This window comes from Choloepus didactylus, chromosome 9 (assembly GCF_015220235.1).
Source record: "Choloepus didactylus isolate mChoDid1 chromosome 9, mChoDid1.pri, whole genome shotgun sequence".
Classification (NCBI taxonomy): Eukaryota; Metazoa; Chordata; class Mammalia; order Pilosa; family Megalonychidae; genus Choloepus; species Choloepus didactylus.
Genome location: NC_051315.1, coordinates 94,433,148 through 94,453,951, shown reverse-complemented (window position 1 = coordinate 94,453,951; position 20,804 = coordinate 94,433,148). Strand labels below are relative to the sequence as shown.

The following is a 20,804-nucleotide window of genomic DNA, read 5'->3' as shown; positions in this document are numbered from 1 at the left end:
ACTGACTATTTAAATCAATGAAATGCTCTCACAGTAACAATCAGGCCATTGCTTGCTTGACCAAACAACTGGACACTATAACCTAGCCAAGTTGACACATGAACTTAATCATCACACTACTCAAATTCTATACACATTTTTAAATTGGGTTTTCTTTTTTTGTTGTTGCTAATTTTTTATATATTCTTGTTACTAGGTGCTTATCAGATGTTTGATTTGCAGGTACTAGCTCCCATTCTGTGGGTTGTCTTTTTCTTGATAATAGTGCTCTTTGAAGCATAAATGTTTTTAATTTTGATGAAATCTGATTTATCTATTTTTTGTATAGTTGCTTGTGTCATATCTAAGAAACTGTTGTCCCATCTAAGGTCACAAATATTTATGCCTATGTTTTCTTCTAAGAGTTTTATAGTTTTAGCTTTTATATTTAAGTCTTCAATCCATTTTGAGTTGAGTTTTGTACATAGTGTGAGGTAGGGGTCCAACTTCATTCTTTAACATGTGGCTATCCAGTTGTCCCAGCTCCATTTTTTGAGAAGACCAGACTTTCTTTCTCCATTGAATTGTCTTGATATTTTCAAAATCAATTGGCCATAAATCCCATAAATGTATGGGTTTATTTCTGAACTGAGAGTTATGTTCCATTGATCTATCCTTATGCCAGTACTACATTGTCCTGCTTACTATCACTTTGTAGTAAGTCTTGCAATCAGGAAGTTTGAATTTTCCAACTTTGTTCTTTTCTTTCAAGATTGTTTTGGCTTTTCTGGGTCTCTTTCATTTCCACATGAATTTTAGGATCAGCTTGTCAATTTCAGAAAAAAAATTTTGATAGGGATTACTCCTGTTCAAATTTTATTAGTGCATTTACTCATGATTTCTTTTAGTACTTTTGCATGCCAGTATTATTAACAAATTTCTCTCAAACCCTCTCTAAAGATTTCAGCCTTGCGATCCAGAAACAGGGTGCTAAAAGATACAGAATTTTTACACTCTCTGAATATTTGTCTTCTCCATCCAACTTGGTATAAAAGATGCCAAACACTGTAGTACTTGATTACTACCTACAGGGAACCATTAACTTCCAACATAAATGTAACTTAGTACTATACCTACATTCAGAAACCAGACTGTGAATCAGATGTTGTAGCAGTTGGTTTGCCCTCCCTACCTTGAAAACTTTCCTCCCACATCTTATGTCCACATGCCAAATGACTGAGACTTTAATTCATGCCTAATAGTTCCCTTTTCATGCCTTTGTATCCTGATAGTATGGCATAATATCAAAGAGCAAGGCATTTCACTTAATAAGCAAATTATATATCTTATTTTATAAAACAAATACAAAAATGAATTTATGATTTGATTTGACTTAACTCTAACTGCCCTGTTCAAAATTAGAATTCTGAAAATTACTGTCTATTATATCTAATACCGTTTAAATCTCATTTGATGCGGTTAGCTGAAAATACCTTTCTGCAGCATTGCCCTATTTTTTTTTAAATTCAGTTTTATTGAGAAATATTCACATATCATACAATCATCCATGGCATACAATCAACTGTTCACAGTCCATCTTATAGTTGTGCATTCATCACCCAATCTAGTTTTGAACATTTTCCTTACACCAGAAGGAATCAGAATGAGAATAAAAAACAAACAAACAAACAAACAAACAAACAAAACACACAGATCAACCCCCCCATCCCACCCTATTTTTCATTTAGGTTTTGTCCCCATTTTTCTACTCATCCATTCATACACTGGGTAAAGGGAGTGCGATCCACAGGGTTTTCACAATCACACTGTCACCTATTGTAAGCTACACTGTTACACAATTGTCTTTAAGAGTCAAGGCTACTGGGTTGGAGTTTGTTAGTTTCAGGTATTTACTTCTAGCTATTCCAATATATTAAACCCTAAAAAGTGCTAGCTATATAGTGCGTAAGAATGTCCACCAGAGTGACCTTTCGACTCCATGTGAAATCTCTCAGCCACTGAGGCTCCATTTCGTTTCATTTCGCATCCCCCTTTTGGTTAAGAAGATGTTCTCAATCCCACGATGCCGGGTCCAGATTCATCCCTGGGAGTTATATCCTGCATTGCCAGGGAGATTTACACCCCTGGGAGTCAAGTCCCACATGGGGGGAGGGCAGCGAGCTCACCCACCAAGGTGGCTTAGTTAGAGAGAGAGGGCCACATCCGAGCAACAAAAAGGCACTCAGGGGGAGACTCTTAGGCACAATAATAAGCAGGGTTAGCCTCTCCTTGCAGCAACAAGCTTCACAGGGCATTGCCCTATTTTTGCAACCTGTTCTCCCATGTGTTTTCTTGCACCATTAGTGTAAGTACTCTCATATTACCATTGATGATATAATTTTCTAAACAATAATTTAAAAATAAGAGTTAAACCAACTTTATATTTCAATATACATTGTCTTCCAAGTCATAAATTTTTTTCACCAGCAAGAAAATCAAATGAATGAACAGCTCTAAACTTTAGAAACAGACCCAGCAGTAGTCTGTCAGTCAGGCAGAAGGCTATCATATGACCAAATGAACAGGGGAGAGCATTTCTGATCAACTAGCAAGAGGAACCAATGCTTCGAGTTAGCTGCTTTCCATTTTCACATTTGTATGTCTGCTTGGACTGTCTCACATCATGATGGCTAGGTTCTAAAAGTGAGCATCCCAGGAAGCCTTTAGATCCATCTTCCCTTATACTTTCTTTTGCAAGTCAAGACTCTTTTAATTTAAAGTAACAGAAATCTATCTCAAACTTGTTTAAGCAAAGCAAAACAAATTGTAGAGAGCTGAAAGGTCAGGGTGGCAAACCTGGAGGAGTTCAGGCACGTGTAGGATCCAGAAGCTCAAATGATGCCATCAGAGCTAAGTCTCTTTTGTTCTCTCTCACCTCTTTACTATGTATTGGTTTCATTCTTAGGCAGACTGTCTTTACTTGTAGCCTAGGCAATTGAAGGCAAAAAGCTTTTTTTTCCTATTAGCTAGTAACAATAATAGCTAACATTCATTGAGGACTTGACTTTTTTTTTTTCTCTAATTCCCAATGCACATGTAAGCTTCCTGAGGAGGGTCCTTTGTATCACTGGAAACTCTAATGTGATAATGAACATGTGATCACTCAAATACTTGTTTAATGAAAAAAGGAAGCTGAGTCTGGAGGCAGAGAGATTATTTGGGGGATAGCTTTTTTTAAAAAAAGCACCTAGTGATAGCATTGCAACATTCTAAATGTGATTAATCCCGCTAATGGAACGCTAGGGAGGGGTTGGAATGGGAAGATTTAGGCTGTATATATGTTTCCACAAGTGAAAAAAAAAAAAAAAGACAGTCTAAATAGATAATGACAATTAAATGCCAAGGAAAATCCTGGATGGGATCTGAGGATGGAGGAGAGGAGGCTCAAAGAGACACAGTTGGGACATAAGAAAAAAAGAAAAGAAAATACAGAATGTAAGCTTTGTACCAATGTTGAATTTCTTGAACTTCTTAGCTACACTTAAAGGGAATGCATAAAAGAATGTTCTTGTTCATGAGAAATGTATATGTGAATTATATTGTTTGTTCAAGGATGTGTGCAGCTTGCTTTCATATGTTCAGAAGACAGAGCAATAGATGATGGATGATAGATAGGGAGAGAAGGAGGGAGGGAGGGAGGGAAAGAAAGAAATGGTGGTGTGACAGGATGTTAAAGTTGGTGGATTGGGGTATCAGGGGAGGGGGGTCAGGGTATGCTGCAGTTCTGTGTATAAGGCTTGTATTGTTTTTGCAGCTATTCCTTTAAGTTTGAATTTATTTCAAAATAAAATTAAAAAAAAAAACACCTAGATGAGAACTGATGACTATTTAAACTAAGCGAGAGACAAGGATTATCAGATATTTGGGGCATAGTATCTACTTAGCTAATTAGATGTGAGGTGATTGTGGTAGGGAACAGATAATTCCAACAGAAATTTAATAGGGTTGTCCATATTTCAAACATTTTTAATGGTTCTTAGCACATCGTCAGTAATTTCCTCAACTTGTAATTTAAATTAAAGCACTCTCTCTCCACAAATACTTGCCTAATAATTTCTATCCTTGTTGTCTTTACCTATAGGTAAAGATTGTCCTTGAAAATTATTTTTAGTAATAATTTGAGGTCCAGGATGAAGGTGACTTCCCACACAGGGGATGTGTGAGAACACCACCAGTCCTGGACCACATTACAATAAATGCATGGCTGGGCCTCCCAGGTGATGTGACTACCAGTCTTCCCAGGGCCCGTCAATTTCCAGTTCACCCCATCTCTGATAGCATAGTCCTCTGCAGGTATAGAAGTCTGCTGTTAGACTCCCCACATTGGGCAGTCGCTGGGTTTTGATTTCTTGCCCTCTGGTGTCATCAAAACCTAGAGGTCAAATTTCCTCAATCTGTAATACTCTCAAGACCAAAGCAGCCCCCTCATTTACATTAAGGACTTTTTATGTCTCAGGCAGTGTTCTAAGTGCTTTACATGTGTAACTCATTTAATTCTCACAACTTTTCTGTCCATTTCTCTGGTCAGAACAAAGTCACAAGGCTGAACTTAGCTAAAAATTGGGGTTTCTGTGACCAAAGCAGAGGCGCATAGGTATTTAGGGGTGACTAACAGACTCCATCACAGCAGGTTTGTGTTGTGTTTGCTGTGTGTCATAGTTTTTGCCCTTACTTTGGAGGTTAAACCCAAAGTTAGTTGGAAAGCAATTTGAGGGAAAAAGGATTAAGCATATATAGCAACTAATTAAGTACAATATCAGTTAGAATCCATGAGCCTGTTGTGTGTGTGTGCGTGTGTGTGTGTGTGTGTGTATGTGTGTATACAAATAGGTATGTGAAGGTGAGGAGGGTAAGATATACTCAGTTTTTCAGTTACCATTGCTGTACAGCAAAGTACTCCAAACCTTTGTGTCTTAAAACGATAATAATAATTTATTTTGCTCACAAATTTGCAATTGGGCAAAGGCTCAACAAGGATGGCTTATCTATGCTCTGTGATGTCTGGAGACTGAGCTGGTAAGACTCAAAGGTTGGAGTGACTTGGCAGTTGAGGGCTGGAACCATCTGAAGCCTTCACATGTCTGGTGGTTGATGCTGGCTGTTAGATGATCGCACAGTTGGCTCTATAATTATATGTCTGCTTGGACTTTCTCACATCATGATGACTAGGTTCTAAAAGTGAGAATCCCAAGAGGCCAAGGCAGATGCTGCATGGCATTTTTATGACCTAGCCTTGGAACTCTCTACTATCATTTCTGCCACACTCTATTGGATGAGGCAGTCACAAAGATGCTCCCAACTTTAAGGAAAGGATACCTAGACTCCACCACTCAATGGGAAAGTTTCAAAGAATTTGGGAATATGTTGTAAAATCACCAAACTCAGTGTTTATATCTACATGGCAGCCTTAAAGCTCTTTTAGATCCTATTAATGGTTCAATACAGAAGAGTAATCTCCAACTGTGGTAGTCATTATTAAATCTAGATTTCTAGGTGTCCTGGTCAGCCTAGAGGTATCACCATTACAATATTCTTAGAAGTTGAATCAACTGAGCCTTCACAAAAACTCAGTTGAAGCATCATAGTTTAATAGCTAAGAGTGTGGGCTCTGAAGTTAGATCACCTGTTTAAACTCTCAGTTCCACCATTTCCTAATTTGTGTCCTTGAGTAAGTTAATGAACTTCTCCATGGTTTAAGCTCCTCACATGAAAAATGGGGAAAATATTACCTTCTGTCTTAGTTTCACAGCTGCTCCCCGCAATGCGTAGGCTTAATAACGGGAACTTATTGGCTCATGGTTTCAGAGGCAAGTAGGCTTGCTTACCTCCAGGGTTGGTAGTATTCTGGCTGGCCAGCAATCCTTGGGTTCCTTGGCTTTCCCATCACATGGTAGTGTCCTCTGCTTTCTCTTCTGGATTTCCATTGACTTCCAACTTCTGGCTCATCCCTGTGCCTTTTTTTCCTGTAAAGCCTTCAAAAACAGGATTAAGACCCATCCTGATTCACACATTAACTAAAAATAACATCTTCAAAAGGTCCTATTTACAATGGGTTAGCACCTACAGGAATGGATTAAGATTGAGAACATGTTTTTTTCTAGGATATATTACTCAATCTGCTATAGCTTCCTCATGGGGTTATTATAAATTTAAATTTGTTAATACACATAACACATTTAGAAGACTGCAAAGTACTTGGATGTTAGTCATTATTATCAAGTCTTCTCAATTTGGAATATATGGAGGTGCTTCATGAACTCTTTGAAATTGTGTGCAGAATTTTGTAGGAGATATGTATATACTGAATTTTCCGGAGGGTTCATATTTCATTATGTTCTCCATGAGCATCCATAGCTGCAAGTGTCTAAGTGTCTTTGAATTAAATATCTTAGACTTGTTTACAAATTCAGACAACTTAAAAAGTTTCTCTAATGTATGCAAAATTCTAAGTATATTATTATCTTACTTTCTTCTTTTATTTTTATTTTTTGGCTGGATACAGGGTATTTTATTAATGCACATAACAAGGTGGGGCTCTCTAAGCCCCTCTCCTTCTTCAGGGGGTCTGGGATAGAAACAATGGAGGATTGAAGATTATGAGTGTTGGGGAATCAAGTTGTAGCAAGGACTCCCAAGTAGCTGACCGCTTCTCTTTTCCTCTTTGGCTGGTGGTCTGGAGGCTCTTACTCCTTGGAAGCCTTGTAGATCACCATGTAGCTATAGCCAAATTCATTGTGATACCAGGAAATAAGCTTGAGAAAATGGTCATTGAGGGCAATGTCATCTCCAAAATCAAAGGTGGAAGAGTGGGGTATCGTTTTTAAAGTTATAGGACACAATCTGGTCCTCAGTGTAGCCCAGGATGCCCTTTAGGGGGCCCTCTAACACCTGCTTCACCACCTTCTTGATGTCATTGTATTTGGCCACTTTCTCCAGATAGCAGGTCAGATCCATGACAGACACATCAGGGATAGGGACATGGAAGGCCATACCAGCGAGCTTCCCATTAAGCTCAGAGACTTCCTTGCCCACCACCTTGGAAGTATTGGTAGAAACAGGGATGATGTTCTGGGCATCCTCACACCCATAATGCCAACAATTTCCTGGAGGGGCCATCATAGTCTTCTGGGTGGCAGTGATGGCATGTACTGTGGTCAAGAATTCCTCCATGATGCCAAAGTTGTCACAGATGACCTTGGCCAGGGGTGCCAGGCAGTTGGTGGTACAAGAAGCATTTCTGACAATCTTGAGGGAGTTGTCATACTTCTCATGGTCCATGCCCATCACAAACATGGGGGTATTCATGGAAGGGGAAGAGATGATGATTTTTTTGGCTTCACCTTTCAAGTGAGCCCCAGTCTTCTCCATAGTAGTGAAGATACCAGTGGACTCCACAACATATTCAGCATCACCCCACTTTGTTGGTGGATATCACTCCTGGAAGATAGAGATAGACTTCCCAAGGAGTGCAAGCTTCCTGTTCTCAGCCTTGACCATGACTTTTAACTTGTCATGGGAAGGATCATACCACAACATGTAGATCATGTAGTTGAGGTCAATGAAGGTGTTGTTGATGGTAACAATCTCCACATTACAGGGGTTGGTGACCAGGAGCCCAATCCAATCTTCACCATGCAGGTAGCACTGCATGAAACAGTACAGTTGTCTGTAGGACAGGGAGGAGCAGAAAGCCTTTATTTTTAAAGCATTAAATAAAAAACTGGGCCAGACATCCTCTCAGAGAGTTGCCTCAGTTTCCTGCTTGAACAGAACACAGACCTCTGGCCCCCTAGGCTGGCCACTCAGAGCCAGCCCTCTGCCACCTCCTCACATTACCCTGGACTGCCCCAAGGCCCCACTGATGCTCCAGTGCAGGGCAGCCACCTCTGCCTCTCCTCAACCACCTGCCTTGATGATCATGACCCCCCCCCCAGGGGTGGCAGAACTACAACCAGGACTCAAAGGCCACCTTCAATCACCAGATCAACCTGGAGGTCTATGTCTCTTACATCTACCTGTCCATCTCTTACTACTCCTTTTACATCTACCTGTCCATCTCTTACTACCTTGACCATGATGGTGTGGCTTTGAAGAACTTTGCCAAATATTTTCCTCACCAATCTCTTGAGGATAGGGAACATGCTGAGACACTTGGGAAGCTGCAGAACCAAGGAGGTGGTCGAATCTTTCTTCACGATATCAAGAAGCCAGAACATGAGAACTGGGAGAGAGGGCTGAATGCAATGGAGTCAGGTACACTTGGAAAAACGGGTGAATCAGTCACAACTGGAACTGCATAAACTGGCCACTGACAAAAATGACCCCACTTGTGTGAGTTCATTGAGATGCATTATTTGAATGAGCAGGTGAAATCCATCAAAGAATTGGGTGCCTACTTGACTGACTTGTGCAAGATGAGGGTCCTGGAATCTGACTTGGCAGAGTATCTCTCTGCCAAGCACACCCTGGGAAACAGTGATTATGAGAGCTAAACCTTAGGCTGGCTTCCCCATAGCCATGGGGGTAATTTCCTTGGCAGTGCATGCATGTTGGGTTTTCCTTTAGCTTTTCTATAAGTTGTATCAAGACATTTACAGGTTCACACAGCAATTAGCTGAAATATAGCTAGAAAAAAATGATCCAAATTACAGAATAAACAGCAATAATAGTGGCTCGGTGAGGACAGCCTAATGTCCAGCTCTGCTGGAAAAGACACTTTTAAGTACCTAATTTATTTATTTATTTATTTATTTTTTTAATCTTCATTTTATTGAGATATATTCACATACCATGCAGTCATACAAAACAAATCGTCCTTTCGATTGTTTACAGTACCATTACATAGTGGTACATTCATCACCCAAATCAATCCCTGACACCTTCATTAGCACACACACAAAAATAACAAGAATAATAATTAGAGTGAAAAAGAGCAATTGAAGTAAAAAAGAACACTGGGTACCTTTGTCTGTTTGTTTCCTTCCCCTATTTTTCTACTCATCCATCCATAAACTAGACAAAGTGGAGTGTGGTCCTTATGGCTTTCCCAATCCCCTTGTCACCCCTCAAAAGCTACATTTTTATACAACTGTCTTCGAGATTCATGGGTTCTGGGTTGTAGTTTGATAGTTTCAGGTATCCACCACCAGCTACCCCAATTCTTTAGAACCTAAAAAGGGTTGTCTAAAGTGTGCATAAGAGTGCCCACCAGAGTGACCTCTCGGCTCCTTTTGGAATCTCTCTGCCACTGAGGCTTATTTCATTTCCTTTCACATCCCCCTTTTGGTCAAGATGTTCTCTGTCCCACGATGCCAGGACTACATTCCTCCCCGGGAGTCATATTCCACGTTGCCAGGGAGATTCACTCCCCTGGGTGTCTGATCCCACGTAGGGGGGAGGGCAGAGATTTCACCTTTCAAGTTGGCTTAGCTAGAGAGACAGGGCCACATCTGAGCAACAAAGAGGCATTCGGGAGGAGGCTCTTAGGCACAACCATAGGGAGGCCTAGCCTCTCCTTTGCAGCAACTGTCTTCCCAAGGGCAAAACCTGTGGTAGAGGGCTCAACCCATCAAACCACCAGTCCCCTATGTCTGTGGTCATGTTAGCAACCATGGAGGTGGGGTAGTCGACTACCCCTGCATTCTCCACAGGCTCCTCAAGGGGCACTACATCTTTTTTTTTCCTTGTTTTTCTTTTTCTTTTTTTTTTTTTTTTAACTTTCCCTTCTTTCTTAAATCAACTGTATGAAAAAAAAGTTAAAAAGAAAACAAACATACAATAAAAGAACATTTCAAAGAGACCATAACAAGGGAGTAAGAAAAAGACAACTAACCTAAGATAACTGCTTAACTTCCAACATGTTGCTACTTTACCCCAAGAAAGTTACCTAATATAGCAACATTTCTGTGAACTTGCTCCTACTATATCCATCAGAAATTAACAGACCATAGTCATTCCTGGGCATCCCCAGAACGTTAAATAGCTTATCTGTTCTTCTTGGATTATTGTTCCCCCTTCCTTAATTGCTCTCTATTGCTAGTTCCCCTACATTCTACATTATAAACCATTTGTTTTACATTTTTCAAAGTTCACATTAGTGGTAGCATATAATATTTCTCTTTTTGTGCCTGGCTTATTTCGCTCAGCATTATGTCTTCAAGGTTCATCCATGTTGTCATATGTTTCACGAGATCGTTCCTTCTTACTGCCGCGTAGTATTCCATCGTGTGTATATACCACATTTTATTTATCCACTCATCTGTTGAAGGACATTTGGGTTGTTTCCATCTCTTGGCAATTGTGAATAATGCTGCTATGAACATTGGCGTGCAGATATCTGTTCGTGTCACTGCTTTCCGATCTTCCGGGTATATACCGAGAAGTGCAATCGCTGGATCGAATGGTAACTCTATATCTAGTTTTCTAAGGAACTGCCAGACTGACTTCCAGAGTGGCTAAACCATTATACAGGCTCACCAACAATGAATAAGAGTTCCAATTTCTCCACATCCCCTCCAGCATTTGTAGTTTCCTGTTTGTTTAATGGCAGCCATTCTAACCAGTGTTAGATGATATCTCATTGTGGTCTTAATTTGCATCTCTCTAATAGCTAGTGAAGCTGAACATTTTTTCATGTGTTTCTTGGCCATTTGTATTTCCTCTTCAGAGAACTGTCTTTTCATATCTTTTGCCCATTTTATAATTGGGCCGACTGTACTATTGTCATTGAGTTGTAGGATTTCTTTATATATGCAAGATATCAGTCTTTTGTCAGATACATGGTTTCCAAAAATTTGTTCCCATTGAGTTGGCTGCCTCTTTACCTTTTTGAGAAATTCCTTTGAGGTGCAGAAACTTCTAAGCTTGAGGAGTTCCCATTTATCTATTTTCTCTTTTGTTGCTTGTGCTTTGGGTGTAAAGTCTAGGAAGTGGCCGCCTAATACAAGGTCTTGAAGATGTTTTCCTACATTATCTTCTAGGAGTTTTATGGTACTTTCTTTTATATTGAGATCTTTGGTCCATTTTGAGTTAATTTTTGTGTAGGGGGTGAGGTAGGGGTCCTCTTTCATTCTTTTGGATGTGGATATCCAACTCTCCCAGCCCCATTTGTTGAAAAGACCATTATGACTCAGTTCAGTGACTTTGGGGGCCTTATCAAAGATCAGTCGGCCATAGATCTGAGGGTCTATCTCTGAATTCTCAATTCGATTCCATTGATCTATATGTCTATCTTTGTGCCAGTACCATGCTGTTTTGGCAACTGTGGCTTTATAATAAGCTTCAAAGTCAGGGAGTGTGAGTCCTCCCACTTCGTTTTTCTTTTTTAGAGTGTCTTTAGCAATTCGAGGCATCTTCCCTTTCCAAATAAATTTGATAACTAGCTTTTCCAAGTCTGCAAAGTAGGTTGTTGGAATTTTGATTGGGATTGCATTGAATCTGTAGATGAGTTTGGGTAGAATTGACATCTTAATGACATTTAGTCTTCCTATCCATGAACATGGAATATTTTTCCATCTTTTAAGGTCCCCTTCTATTTCTTTTAGTAGAGTTATGTAGTTTTCTTTGTATAGGTCTTTTACATCTTTGGTTAAGTTGATTCCTAGGTACTTGATTTTTTTAGTTGCTATTGAAAATGGTATCTTTTTCTTGAGTGTCTCTTCAGTTTGTTCATTTCTAGCATATAGAAACATTACTGAATTATGGGCATTAACCTTGTATCCCGCTACTTTGCTAAATTTGTTTATTAGCTCTAGTAGCTGTATCGTCGATTTCTCAGGGTTTTCTAGATATAAGATCATATCATCTGCAAACAATGACAGTTTTACTTCTTCTTTTCCAATTTGGATGCCTTTTATTTCTTTGTCTTGCCAGATTGCCCTGGCTAGCACTTCCAACACAATGTTGAATAACAGTGGTGACAGCGGGCATCCTTGTCTTGTTCCTGATCTTAGAGGGAAGGCTTTCAGTCTCTCACCATTGAGTACTATGCTGGCTGTGGGTTTTTCATATATGCTCTTTATCATGTTGAGGAAGTTTCCTTCAATTCCTACCTTTTGAAGTGTTTTTATCAAAAACGGATGTTGGATTTTGTCAAATGCTTTTTCAGCATCTATTGAGATGATCAATTGATTTTTCCCTTTGGACTTGTTAATGTGTTGTATTACATTGATTATTTTCTTATGTTGAACCATCCTTGCATGCCTGGAATAAACCCCACTTGGTCATGGTGTATGATTTTTTTAATGTGTCTTTGGATTCGATTTGCAAGTATTTTGTTGAGGATTTTTGCATCTATATTCATTAGGGAGATTGGCCGGTAGTTTTCGTTTTTTGTAGCATCTTTGCCTGGTTTTGGTATTGATGTTAGCTTCATAAAATGAGTTAGGTATTGTTCCATTTTCTTCAATGTTTTGAAAGAGTTTGAGTAAGATTGGTGTCAGTTCTTTCTGGAAAGTTTGGTAGAATTCCCCTGTGAAGCCATCTGGCCCTGGGCATTTATTTGTGGGAAGATTTTTGATGACTGATTGGATCTCTTTGCTTGTGATGGGTTGGTTGAGGTCTTCTATTTCTTCTCTGGTCAGTCTAGGTTGTTCATATGTTTCCAGGAAATTGTCCATTTCCTCTACATTATCCAGTTTGTTGCCATACAGTTGTTCATAGTATCCTCTTATAATTTTTTTAATTTCTTCAGGATCTGCAGTTATGTCACCTTTTTCATTCATTATTTTGTTTATATGGGTCTTCTCTCTTTTTGATTTTGTCAGTCTAGCTAGGGGCTTGTCAATCTTGTTGATCTTCTCAAAGAACCAACTTTTGGTGATATTTATCCTCTCTATTGTTTTTTTGTTCTCTATGTCATTTATTTCTGCTTTAATCCTTGTTATTTCTTTTCTTGTACTTGGTTTAGGATTGGTTTGCTGTTCATTTTCTAGCTTCTTCAGTTGATCCATTAGTTCTTTGATTTTGGCTCTTTCTTCCTTTTTAATATATGCGTTTAGTGCTATAAATTTCCCCCTTAGCACTGCTTTTGCTGCATCCCATAGGTTTTGGTATGTTGTGTTCTCATTTTCATTCGTCTCTATATATTTAGCAATTTCTCTTGCTATTTCTTCTTTAACCCACTGATTGTTTAGGAGTGTGTTGTTTAACCTCCAGGTATTTGTGAATTTTCTAAGTCTCTGATGGTTATTGACTTCTAATTGTATTCCATTGTGGTCAGAGAATGTGCTTTGAATAATTTCAATCTTTTTAAATTTCTTGAGGCTTGTTTTATGTCCCAGCATATGATCTATTCTGGAGAAAGTTCCGTGAGCACTAGAAAAGTATGTGTATCCTGGTGATTTGGGATGTAATGTCCTGTATATGTCTGTTAAATCTAATTCATTTATCAGATTGTTTAGGTTTTCAATTTCCTTATTGGTCTTCTGTCTGGTTGATCTATCTATAGGGGAGAGTGATGTGTTGAAGTCTCCCACAATTATTGTGGAAACATCAATTGCTTCCTTTAGTTTTGCCAGTGTTTCTCTCATGTATTTTGTGGCACCTTGATTGGGTGCATAGACATTTACGATTGTTATTTCTTCTTTCTGAATTGCCCCTTTCATTAGTATGTAGTGGCCGTCTTTGTCTCTCAAAACATCCCTGCATTTGAAGTCTATTTTATCTGAGATTAATATTGCTACACCTGCTTTCTTTTGGCTGTAGCTCGCATGAAATATTTTTTTCCATCCTTTCATTTTCAGTTTCTTTGTGTCCCTGTGTCTAAGATGAGTCTCTTGTATGCAACATATTGATGGTTCATTTTTTTTGATCCATTCTGCGAATCTATATCTTTTAATTGGGGAGTTTAATCCATTTACATTCAACGTCATAACTGTGAAGGCATTTCTTGAATTGGCCATCTTATCCTTTGGTTTATGTTTGTCATATTTTTCCCCTCTGTCTATTAATATCCTTTATTGTACCCATACCGAATCTCTTTAGTACTGAACCTTTCTCCAAGTCTCTCTGTCCTTTCTTTGTTTCCTGTCTGTAGGGCTCCCTTTAGTATCTCCAGTAGGGCAGGTCTCTTGTTAGCAAATTCTCTCAGCATTTGTTTGTCTGTGAAAAATTTAAGCTCTCCCTCAAATTTGAAGGAGAGCTTTGCTGGATAAAGTATTCTTGGCTGGAAATTTTTCTCACTCAGAATTTTAAATGTATCGTGCCACTGCCTTCTCGCCTCCATGGTGGCTGCTGAGTAGTCACTACTTAGTCTTATGCTGTTTCCTTTGTATGTGGTGAATTGCTTTTCTCTTGCTGCTTTCAGAACTTGCTCCTTCTCTTCTGTGTTTGACAGTGTGATCAGTATATGTCTCAGAGTGGGTTTATTTGGATTTATTCTATTTGGGGTTCGCTGAGCATTTATGATTTGTGTATTTATGTTGTTTAGAAGATTTGGGAAGTTTTCCCCAACAATTTCTTTGAATACTCTTCCTAGACCTTTACCCTTTTCTTCCCCTTCTGGGACACCAATGAGTCTTATATGTGGACGTTTCATATTATCTATCATATCCCTGAGGTCCATTTCGATTTTTTCAATTTTTTTCCCCATTCTTTCTTTTATGCTTTCATTTTCCATTCTGTCATCTTCAAGGTCACTGATTCGTTGTTCAGCTTCCTCTAGTCTTGTACTATGAGTGTCCAGAATCTTTTTAATTTGGTCAACAGTTTCTTTAATTTCCATAAGATCATCCATTTTTTAATTTAGTCTTGCAATGTCTTCTTTATGCTCTTCTGGGGTATTCTTGATTTCCTTTGTCTCCCGTACTATGGTCTCATTGTTCATCTTTAGTTCTTTGAGTAGTTGCTCTAGGTGCTGTGTCTCTTCTGGTCTTTTGATTTCGGTGCTTGGGCTTGGGTTATCCATATCGTCTGTTTTTTTCATATGCTTTATAATTTTCTGTTGTTTTTGTCCTCGTGGCATTTGCTGAACTTGATAGGGTTCTTTTAGGATTTGTAGACCAATTGAAGTCCTTATCTCTAATTTATCAGATCTACAGCTTCGTGGAGTACACTTTCTCTAACTAAGCAGCAGGTGGCATCCACGAGCCACCTGTTCTCCACAAGCCAGTTCTCCCCTGCTTAGCCTTTTTGGCGAGTGGGGGAGTGAGTCTTGTGGGGTCCAATTGGTGTACCAAGCTTGCGTGTGTAGTTGGTGTTGCCTGCCCTGTATATGGGGCGTGTTTCTGGGCAGTCAGGGAGGGGTGGGGTGGCTCTAACAATCAAATCTCCCTGGTGATCCTAGAGTTTTAAAGCTGCTGCAATAGTCTAATCCTTCAGTTCAGTTCTGCCACAGTTTGTCTCTGCCACTGACCCACAAGTCCTTGGTATTGGTGTATGGCTCCTGAGACTTGCAAGTGGGCCCCTCTTCCAGGCCGTGCACCCCCTGGTCCTCTGTTGAGGGATGACTGTGCTATGTCACAGGTGAGTGCCGTCCCCCCAGGGCAGTTCTGGGCTGCTGGGCTGTGTAGGGAGGCTCCCAGTCTGCTGAAATGATGGCTGAATGGGGCTTTGTTAATTCACACTGCTCTACCTTCCCAACTCTGGAACAATCAGCTGAGGTTGCAGGGAAGGCTAATGTCCACGCCCAGTTTTGTGGTGTGTGCCTGTTATTTGAAGCACTTCCGTCACACTGGGTTGTCTGGGGCAGCTCTGGGTTATGAGGCTGGCTATGGGCAGGAGTGTTTCCTGTCCACCAGGATGATGGCTGTGAGCGGACACCCCCCTTTTCTTGGGAAGTTGTGGTGTTTAGTGAATTTTCTCAGCCACTGGATTATTGCGTTTTGTCTCAGAGCTCTCCTAGTTCTGCTCTTGACTTGACCTGCCCAAATTGCAAGTCTTTGACGCTTTCTGTATTGGGCTTCTTAGAGTAATTGTTTTAGAAAAAGAAAAAAGGATTTAAAAAAAAAAAAAAAAAAGGGGCCCTCCTCAGAGATCTAATGGGTTATTGAAATGCTAAGAGACAAAGCAACCAGGGCCATTAAGGAAAGGTCCACAGGGCAGAGAGATCAGCTTTTCTTCGGGATTTGCCTATGCGCCTCAGGGCCTGGGCTCGGGCCTGAGCCCTGCCCTTCCCCTTTCTATGTTCACCAGAACTCCAAAAATCCTCCGCTTTTAGTTTGGAGTTTTTCGTGTTGTTTTTTTTCTATGCCTGTCTCCTCCCTGCTGGGCTGGCTGCTCTCAGATTCTCTGGTGTCTGGTCTCCGTCTATCTATGGTTGGAGTTTGGATCAGCAGAATGAGTTTCCGATAAGGGCTGCCACTGCAGTTCTCCCTTCTCCTTCCCGGAGCTGACAGCCCCTCCTCCCACGGGACTGAGCCTGGCAGGGAGGGGTGCGGGTCCCCTGGCCACAAAAACTTACAGATTTCGCTGATCTCAGCAGTTCCACGTTTTCATGAGTGTTGTATGAAGTATGCCCAAAGTCAGATTGCTCTGTGGTGTCCAGTCCATGCAGTTCCTGGCTTTCTACCTACTTTCCTGGAGGAGTAACTAAAACATACAGCTCACCAGTCTGCCATCTTGCCCCGCCTTCCCTAATTTATTTTTTAAAAATTTTTTGTATGATCAGTTTTTGAACTCCATACAAGAATATATTTTACACGTGATTCTCTTACAAAGGACTCCTTTAAGATTAAGATTGAACTTTTTGAACAAAAATTTGATCAGTTTTTCCCTTTGAACACATCTTCTTGATGAAATGATATGTAGCAGACCTGCTTAATCATGACTCGAAACGTACCTGATGAACAAAACTTTGTTTTTTAACATTTCCTGTTCAAACTCCTTTACTACAATCCTATGGCAGAAATTGTGGATGATCTTGCAAAGTATTATAGTCACAGAACATTTTCTTTCTGGCAAAAGTTCCATTGTGACTGTTAACATTGCACAGATTCTGACTTTTGTCTTTTTTACTATTTTTTTTTAAGCCATTTTTTGTTTCAGTTGTAAAGTAATGTGGTCATACCTATATTGTCATCTTAGGAGATCTTTCCAAAGTTGATTGTTTTCCCCAAACTGTGCTTCCTGTGGTCCTGTAGGTATTAAAGCTTGGGGAGTGAGGAAAGCAAAATATGTGTGGCTCTTTTAGTTGTACAGATTTTCACTGGTTTAGCCTAAATGAACCTGACAGTAAATTTCAAAAAGTATTTGGCATTTTCTCTCTTCTCAACTCCTCTCTTTAGAGTGTAAACTATTAATATTTAGAGTGGCAAAGAAGAATTATTGTAATAAATCTAATGTATGTAAGCTTAAAGAAAAAAAAAACACCCTGATGAAAACATTAGGGAAAAACTTGTACCTGGTTTTGTTCACTTCATCCTTGCTGTCTGTATTATGTTGGTGGCGATGGTTATTGCATTCTTTAATTACTATTATGTTTTCTCCTTTGTATCTGAAGTACCTTTAATTTATTAATGTCCATTGTTTTGAGCTCTGCCATTTCTGGAGTACCTATTATATATTAGTATTTCTGTTTACCAGGAGTGTGCAGTCACTGTTTAGTATGCTTTATCTGCAGTCAACTGCTCTCCAAAGATTTCCTTTTGAAAATGCTCCTTTACTTAATTTTTATATTTCTTACTATTTTAAAAAATACTAAGTGTCCTTTGACAATTTTGGTGCTCATGTGTTTTGGAGGACAAAATTAAAATGAATTTGTCATTATATCAGAAAGTTTGTTTTAAACTCACAGATCAAATGTGCCTTAATGAATTTTCTTTTACTTAGGTTTCAAACAATGATAGGATTGTCATTTTTATATACATCATTGGAGATCTGCTTATTTGTAGTCTATTGCTCATTTGGAAAAATAAACCAGTGAATGACATTTTTCTATTGTAACAAAAAGAACAAAACAACAACAAAAGATCAACCAAGTTCTTTTGTTTGTACCATTCCTTCAAATAAAGTGATTTAATAACCACCCCCTCCCACCCAAAAGACTAGAAGGGAACACACCAAAAAAAGATTAAGTTGTTATCTTGGAGTAGTAGATTCGCTGGTTATTTTTAATTTTCTTCTTATATTTTCTGTGCTTTCTGAATTTTCTGTAATCTCTGACCTTACTTTTATAATCAGATTTTTAAAATTTTAGAGATGTAAAAATGAAATCTGACACTGATATTTTGTATATAAAAAAGGCTGCCTCAAAGAAAATGAATCAAATATCATCATCCTTCTCCACATTAACACCAAATGCCAGAATACAGTCAAATAATATCCACAAAGTTTGAGGGAAACAGATTGTGATCCAAGAATCCTATACCCAGCTGAGCTGTTCTTCATGTACAATGTCAATAGACAGTATTCTCACACAAAATCATTGACTCAAGGACCCAGAAAATGTATTATCCATGTACATTTTGTAGAAAAACATTACTCAGAAGTACTCTAGCTGAACTCCAAATGATTTAACTTAAAGAACTCTTGACTAGGAAAAGCTGTGATAATATAAAGGAAAGTGGACAATAATCAAGTAATACTGAGTTTGACCTAACGGACTTATAAACAAATAAAAAAAATTAATGTACAACTAAATTTCCCTACTTATTTTCTCAAAAGTTTCCTGAGAAAAAGAAACTAGGACTCTTTGCTCCTTGTTAGGCATTTTTAAGCTAAGTTCCCTCTTGGCAAATAACACCTACTCACTTGAGAAATTTTCATCATAAAGCAGAGGTGGGAAGAAATCAGCCCTCGGGTGTTTGGCCTGCACATTACAGCTGTGTGATCGACTGACTTCAGTGACTCAAGCCAAGTAATAAACAAAGGATGAAACTCAAGGTCTGTGCAGGACCCAACTTGATAGAGAATCAAGGGAATTCAAAACAATCATCTGGCATTACACGATTTGGGCCTTTGTTTTTTAGAACACTATAATTTTTCACAATCGTGGCCTTGAATTTTCTGTTATTGGATATATCCCTTCCTGCAGATTCTTTGAAAATCTCTCATCATGTCACCCTGAGAGTCAGATGTGTTCCAGAAGTATGATAAAAAGAATGTTAGACCTAGTCAAAATGCCTGGATACTAGTCCAGCTCTGCTAGTTGGGAGATTCATCCTTGGGTTAGTGATCAAAACACTGTTTCTGAGGCGTAGTGTCCTCATCCCTCACTACCTCACAGCCAGGGTCAAATAAATTACTGGATGCAAAAAAGGTTTTGAGCATTCTAAGATGCTGTATAAAGGTAAAATGCTATTGTTAACTCTTTTACTTTGAAGTCTGCTTTAGTAAATCAGTCTAGATAGCTTAGCACCCTTTAATTATCCTTAAGATTAGTATCAACGTCAGCTCCATATCATCATGTATTTAACAAGTACCAGACATTTTCTGAGCATTAAGCCAAAGCTTACCTGAGATCAACGGAGTTGTCTTTAACACCTTCACCTCTACATTTCTTTCCTCCATTTCTAGGAACCCGGAATCTTTATGGAGCTCTGCAATCTTCAACCTGCAAGTAAAACAAGCCAATAGTATAATTTATACTAAGATGTTAGTGTTATCCCTGTATTATCCATAATGGATTATTTGTATTTATAATCCAATAAGGTTTATGCTATTCCCTTCACCTGGAAAAACCTCTTCATTTACCTGGAAAAATTCTACTCATGCTTTAAATCCCAGTTATACTGCAATCTTCCCAGTGAAATCTTCCTGGACTTTCTAAAAACCATTGCCATCTGTTCTTGTGAATTCCCATGATCCTTTGTACATACTTCTGTTATACTTGTGGAATGAATCATGAATGAAGAGCCCAGAGTTTTGAAGTCCTTGACTTTTGCACAGCCTTATCTTTTCTGCATATGCCAAGACTCAGGTAAACACATGCTCCAGGAGACCAAAGATTGGGAGGCTGTGGTATGAGTGCAAATTGGAGCAAGTGGAGAAGAGAGGGCAAGAACTGTGAAGGTCACTTGCAAGCTAACGAATTAGCCTGTTACTGTTTCATGGATACTTGCAGAAGACATGAGACTCCTGGTCAAAGACAGAGAACTTTATTACTCATGGCACAGTGAATAGAATATTAGCTCAAGTACCAAAGGGACAATGCAAAGGGACACCTATTCTTACAGTGGGTTGTGTTACAGGAGAGGAACCTCGGGTCAAGGGCCCAGCACTTTTTGAGCAAGTGGCAAACAAGCCAGTCCCCACTCCTTTCTAAGGAGCAGTAATCCACAGGTAGTTACACTGTCGGCAGAATAATTGCTTTGACCTATTTAGTTCCTATGAGATTAGCTTTAAAAACTGATCAGTGGAGGCGGGGCAAGATGGCAGACAGGTGAGCTGTATGTTTTAGTTACTCCTCCAGGAAAGTACGTAGAAAGCCAGGAACTGCGTGGACTGGACACCACAGAGCAATCTGACTTTGGGCATGCTTCATACAACACTCATGAAAACGTGGAACTGCTGAGATCAGCGAAATCTGTAAGTTTTTTTTTTTTTTTTTAAATCTTCATTTTATTGAGATATATTCACATACCACGCAGTCATACAAAACAAATCGTACTTTCGATTGTTTACAGTACCATTACATAGTGGTACATTCATCACCTAAATCAATCCCTGACACCTTCATTAGCACACACACAAAAATAACAAGAATAATAATTAGAGTGAAAAAGAGCAATTGAAGTAAAAAAGAACACTGGGTACCTTTGTCTGTTTGTTTCCTTCCCCTATTTTTCTACTCATCCATCCATAAACTAGACAAAGTGGAGTGTGGTCCT

At 39.2% G+C, this 20,804-nt stretch overlaps 1 pseudogene; it reads right to left on the bottom strand.

Annotated features, from left to right (window-relative positions):
* Positions 1 to 6,722: 6,722 nt before the first annotated feature.
* LOC119543811 lies at positions 6,723 to 7,407 on the bottom strand (annotated as a pseudogene).
* Between the last annotated feature and the right edge of the window lie 13,397 nt (positions 7,408 to 20,804).